The sequence below is a fragment of the Balearica regulorum genome, chromosome 7 (genome assembly GCF_011004875.1).
Source record: "Balearica regulorum gibbericeps isolate bBalReg1 chromosome 7, bBalReg1.pri, whole genome shotgun sequence".
NCBI classification, from domain to species: domain Eukaryota; kingdom Metazoa; phylum Chordata; class Aves; order Gruiformes; family Gruidae; genus Balearica; species Balearica regulorum.
In genome coordinates this window covers 22,211,924-22,218,139 of record NC_046190.1, presented here as the reverse complement: position 1 = coordinate 22,218,139, position 6,216 = coordinate 22,211,924, and positions in this window count along the sequence as shown.

The following is a 6,216-nucleotide window of genomic DNA, read 5'->3' as shown; positions in this document are numbered from 1 at the left end:
CTCCTTCACCGCCGGGCTCGGCGCCCGCTGCGGAGGCCCGAGGGGCTGGCGTGCCTCCTAAGGGTCGGTGTGCCCTGCGGAGCCCCTGCCGGGGTCCGGACTGAGGCCCTGAGGCGAGCACGGTGTGGGGCGGCACCTGGGGTGAACATGGCACAGGGTGACAGCCAGGAGCACGCCCCAGGCCTTGGTGGTACAGGAGCGTCTGTGGGGCCAGGAAGTGTCTGTGTTTTGCAGAGCCACCCTGATAAAGACTAAGTGAAATTCTTCTTCCTGCCAAGCACAAGAGACATGTTCCCTGACAAAACCAGTAGATTTTCAAGTGTTTGGGCAAAGCTGCCCTGCTCTTCAGGTGCTTCTCCAGAGCTGAGGCTCTTCTCAGGGGCAAGCACCATGTAGGGGATGTTCCCCAAGCTGCTGTCTGCAAAAGTTGGGAGCCGCCCATAGAGTCTCCTGCCTCCATTTCCTCTTCTGCTGAAAAACCACCCCACACTTGACAAGGCACTGCTTACTCCTTTATTCTGGCATGGGTGAAGTTCTAGCAGCTTCTCACAGAAGCCACCCCTGCAGCCCCCTGCTACTAAAACCTTGCCACACAAACCCAATGCACTGGAGCAGTTTTGGAGAAGTAATTCTGTGGTGCCAGGTGCTTCTCCTTCATAAAAATCCTCAAGCAGCAAGGCATAGTTATCTGACTCATGCTCCTCAGTAATGCGTTGCTAAATACCAAACAAATGAGCCTGATTCTGCCTTTGGCAGTATCAGGAAAATTCCAGAGTAATGCCAGCTGGGTAAGGAACATCACCCCACACTCACTCCAGTGTCATTAAGAGCAGAGTCTGGTTCATTGTTTATTTTTGTTTAAATGTATATACATTCCTCCCTTGACATTGTATGAGTATACTTCATTGTAGGAGTATTCACTGCCTTTAAATTCTTCTGCTTTTGGCTGTTTTTTTGCTGCACTTATCCATACATTAACTGAAACTAACCAACTACGTTGCGTTATCTGTCCTCTGATCTGTGGTTTTTACCTTAGTTTGGGAAATAGTTTGAAAATCCCCCAACAAGCCTCCGATTTCTAGGATGGGTTTCAACTTGTGTGACCCCACTATATAAGGGACATGCTAAAAATGGAGCTGCTTCTGTGGCAGGTACACAGTGGAAATTGAATTACATCACTGTGAAGTGGAAGGGGAATTTCTGAAGAAAATGAAGCAGCACATGTAAACCCCCTAGAAATTAACAGTCTTTAAAGCTAAGAGAAACAGTTGCAGTTACCTTGTCTGACCTACCTTTCCTTTTCAATTCTTGACTGAACTAGAACAGAATTTCCTAAATTTATTTATGTTCTGAGAACATATGAGGTTCTACCAGCTTTTTCCACAGGTGGTTCATGGCACCCTGTTGGTCAGCAGAACTTAAGGATTTATTTATTTGTTTTGCCTCAGTCTGCTTTGCAGTTTCCTTGACTTGTTTGGAAACCTTGAGGCCAGTGAGAAATTTTGAGAGTTCTCAAATGCCTCAGTTCAGACAATTTGTAAATCCTTACAAATCCTATGATTTGTAAATTGTAAGTTTCATAACAACAACAGAGGGGACCTATGTTTGTTGTTTTTTTTTCTACTACAAATACTTTGAAGTTGACCATCAATCTGGCTGATGATCTAGACAGTCTATCCTGGAGGTAATGAAGGGAGGACAAAACCACATTGGGTTTCGAAGCAGAGGTCTGAGAAAATCTAAGTTAAAATGTCACTAAAATTCTCCTTGAACTACTTAGACTTCTCTCTTTTAGCATACTTTGCTGCAATGTGATATTTCACCTTCCCACCTTACTCTAATCCAAAATAATGTAAGAGAGTGGTCCCCCCCCTTTTTTTTTTTTTTTCCCTTCTTTCCCTCCCCCATTTACACTAATGGAAGATGACCGGTATTGTAGTACTGGTAACAGATACCGGAACAAATATGGCATCTAATGGCTCCCCAATTTAAAGTTACGTTCAGAGGGTTTTGACCTAAAGCTCAACAAAAACTCCACAGGGATTCCCTATACAAACACACAAAACACACCCTTCACCAAGGGTTCGGGCGGAAGGGAGCGACATCGCAGGAAATTGTTCTTTGAGAGCCCTTCTGCTTGTCAGTCACAGGCTACTGCAAACCAGGGAGGTTAACACACCACCTAATTATCTGATGGGATTCATATTCTTTCACAAACATGATGAATAATGCACGTGTGTTGAATCAAGCCAGAGGAAAATTGTTCCTTCTCCAGCTTATTATTAACTCCTTGTTGTATAACGTACTTGAAATAAGTTTGTTCTGTGGCATTTTAATATGTGGGTGGATGATATTTGTATGTGAGTAACTTTAACTGTTACACATGCTTCTCTTTTATATTTGAATTGCAATTTGAGAACAAAAAAGTATCCTTTTCACCTGGTTTTGCCCCCTGCTTAATGCAGGCATGTTCCCTGCCATGGGCACTCTGCAGTTTTGTCTACTCTAGCTTTGAAAAGCCCCAGTGATGGGGCTTAATCTGAGGAAGGGAGCTCATTACTGGTATGTGTTTCTTGATATTCTAGCTTTATTTACTATTTTTTTAGTTATTCCTATCACACGTTCATATGCGTCCTTGAGACTGTTCAAAATATTTTCTCTTCCCCATTGTTAGGCCAAGAATATTAGTGCATAGCTTTAATTTTTGTCCACTGCTTTTATCTTACTAAACCAAACTGCATTTTAATTGTGGTTTATCTTCAGTCGTCTACAGAGGCCCATTTTTGAAATCTACAATAAGTGTATTTTGAGAATAAAGTCCTTTTTTCTTGTATTTTTTTTTTAATAGCAATGAATGTTCAATCTCAGAGCCTTACTGAAATTTAACGAGCTTCTGTGCACCTCTATGAAAGCACACACCGCTCCCAAATTTCCTGCTGCAACTAAAGGAGACTCCAACTCTCAAATTCCAGTCTTGCAGGAACTTCGGAGGGTTGCTGTTTTTCAGCACAACGAGCAAGACTGGGGTCCCGGAGCCCTCTGCTGGGTGTGTTACAGAAGGCAGGCCACTCAAAGCCTGAGTCCTTAAACTCTGGAAATGCTAGTGCCATGCTCTCGATTTTCTTTCGCAGTTGATTACAAATGTGCTCAATTTGAAATCCGAAAGAGGTTTCTTTCCGTTGTTCCTGAGAAAACTCATGTTACAATTTCAGGGTCTTACAGGTAAATTAATCTGCATCTCGAAGTTACAATTAAATTTATTAGAGCCTTCCTGTCATTACTCTTCCTTGGTAACAGGAAGGTTCTGTGTGAATGTTTCCTTGTCTTTGTCACTCTTTGCCTCCTCTTATTTACTGCTATGTGTACATCTTATCACAGTTACAAAAGTCTTGTAGTCAAATAATGGACAATTCTGAGGTTGTCTGTGACAAACGAATCCGTTTCATTCATGTATTGTGACTTATTTAGCTTTCTAGTGTTCACAGGTACAAAAACTTTTCTTTTGTGGCAGAGAAATGAGCAATTTATCTAAAAATAAATAGCAAAGTACATGAATAATAAGTAAATGAATAATTTGTCTGTCATCTTTCTGTCAGGGAACTCACTGTGCTTTACATTTGTATCTTATAATTGTATATACAGTAGGCTGGAGCGCAGAAAGATGACATGTACTTCCAAAAGTCTCAGTATGAGCCTGTGGCAGAGCCAGAAAAGGAATCAGGAATTTGTGTTCCCTGACTCTTCCTACAGTCAGAAGCATGCTACTTAGGAGCATTTTTGAGGATATGAAAAAACAAAATAGTAGGGGAACAAAGGATTTTTTCAGTCTTTTATTACAACATGTTGAGCAAAGCTAGTCTGTAAGGGCCCAGGGCATCTCGAGCTGTTCCTTCGATTTGGCCAACTGTAAAGCAGTAATAAGAAGATGACACTGAAGAGCCCTGAAGAGGCTTTTGTTCTGCGGAAGGCCCTCGATGCCGTTATATAGGATGGTGACATACTTAAGCCAGTGGAAAAAGTAATTCTAAAGTTGGTGGTAGTTATAGCAAAAAGAACTTCCCAGTTGACAATGTCAGATGATCCCACAGCTAGGAGGAGCTTTTACACTGCTAAGTATTTGGACACGCTGTCCTGGGTGCAGACCTTGTAAGTGCTGCGTTCCCTACATTGGACAGCTTTTCCGAGCTCCTTGTAGGTGTAGCTAGTTAGAGTTCAGTCTTAGTCATTCGTGTGACTCTTGCAGCGCACACTTTTTTTTAATAATTTTTTGGCAAGCGTGGTACAGGGCTTTCTCAGTACAAGTATCAAGACTGTTGTAATTTCTTGCATTTTACCCATGAATGCAGGCCCTACTGCTGTCAGGGACTTTCTGACCCTGGAATACTTCTTTTCAGCCCTGTGCCAATGTAGATATTGGACAGTTTGCTAGGCCAAGGCCATACTGTTTTAAATTAAATTTATGGGAAGCTTGTTAGCTTGTCATGTGTATTATAGATAAAATATTGACAGGATCTGTTCTTCTGCTGCATTCATATGTGAAAGTAATTTTTGTCTTCTATTTTTCGTAGCAGCTAACTCAGCCAGAATTCAAGTGTGAAGGCTTTCCCTAATTTAGAGGAATTTTAAGAACTGGAAAATTATGCTACAAATCTAGCTATATTTGAACATGTCTCTGAATTTACATAATAAATGCCTGACTTCTGCAGTTGGCAGAACTAAAATACGGAGAGGATCAGAACATGATTTAAGCACTCTGTCTTATTGCTATCTCTAATTTCTTTTGTTCGGATGGATTTCTTTTGTTTGGATGTAATGGGGAAAATCTTACTATTTCTGTACTGGAAACAGCTCAGGATAACTCGGATTCTGATCCTCACCTCCGTCTGTCTTTAGGTATTATCCTCATTTCACAGATGAACAAAGACAAGCAACATTTGACCTTTTTTTTCTTAAAAAAACATTGAGATCCGCTACTCAAAAGTATATTTAAAAGCTCTACACTTCTTAGAGAATTGTGTAGCTTTTCTTAACATATCCAACCACTTCATCTCAGGCAGACTGAAGAGAGAAAACATACTCAGCTGGGATAATGTACCTGCCTGCAGAGCATTCTGATTAAATTATACACCATAAAATTATACTTGAGTAAATCATGTAGTGAAAAAAAAAATAGTAATAATAATAAAAAAAGGATGCTGCCTTCAGGAGTTCCCTCAAGAGCTCCAGGCAATTTGTGTCTTTTGGATTCTGAGGGCTGTAATTTCTGTTATCTGGAAAATACTCTGTGGATGTGCATCCAGTTCCTTGTCTTCTTTTGATGTCCTGCTCTTGGAGGGTTCTGCTTTTTAGATTTGACTGGCACAGAGAAGAGGAGGAAAAGTTACTTTGAAAAATTAGGGTTAGGAGACAAATTTGTTCTGAGCAGCAGTGAACAGAAGTTCCAGGATCTGGGAGCAGGCATGGCCTTTGAAGAAACGCTTAGTGATTTCAGTCGGGTTTCCATAGGTACATGTTAGTAAAACCACTGTAACAAGCGTACAGCGGAGGGTGAACATTGTTAAATAGAGCTTGCCATCTTCTAGTTTGGGCTTTGTAGAAATTATCCCCTTCATACAGCACAGTAAGCTTACTCCCTTTTTTATTTTACTGTACTACTGATTGCTTCCCATGGAATCAGTTAATCCTGCCGTTTACAAGAGAGGCACGCTCATTTCCTTCAGCTAGCCCAGTTATTTTGCTTGTCGCCCAAACCCGAGTCCTTCACCCCGTTTTTTGGGGGCAGCAGGCGGACCGATCTGCCCGAGAACTGCGAGGAGCAGTGCGGCAGCTGAGCACTAGGTGCCACCCTGAGGCCGCGGTCGGAGCCCTGCAGCATGCCGGGGCGGAGGGCTGGGGCCGGGCTCCCGGAACACCCCCCGGGGGTGGGGGGGAGACGGGCCGTGCCCCCGCACATACCCCTCCAAGGATGCCAACAGAGCAAATAGCGAAAAGGTGAATCAGGGGCCACCGGTAGCGGATTCAGCGCCCCCCCCCCCCCCCCCCCCCCCCTGTGGGTCAGGGCCAACAGCAGGTGTTTCGGATGGGAACTAAACAGCCAGAGTTAGCAAATAAGCTCCCGGCTTCAATGGCTTTGTGCACAGGTGTCCTCACTTCTGACCTATTAGCCAGATGGGCTCAGAAGGAAGGAGGAAGAGCAAGGTGAAAGGGCAGTTGTAG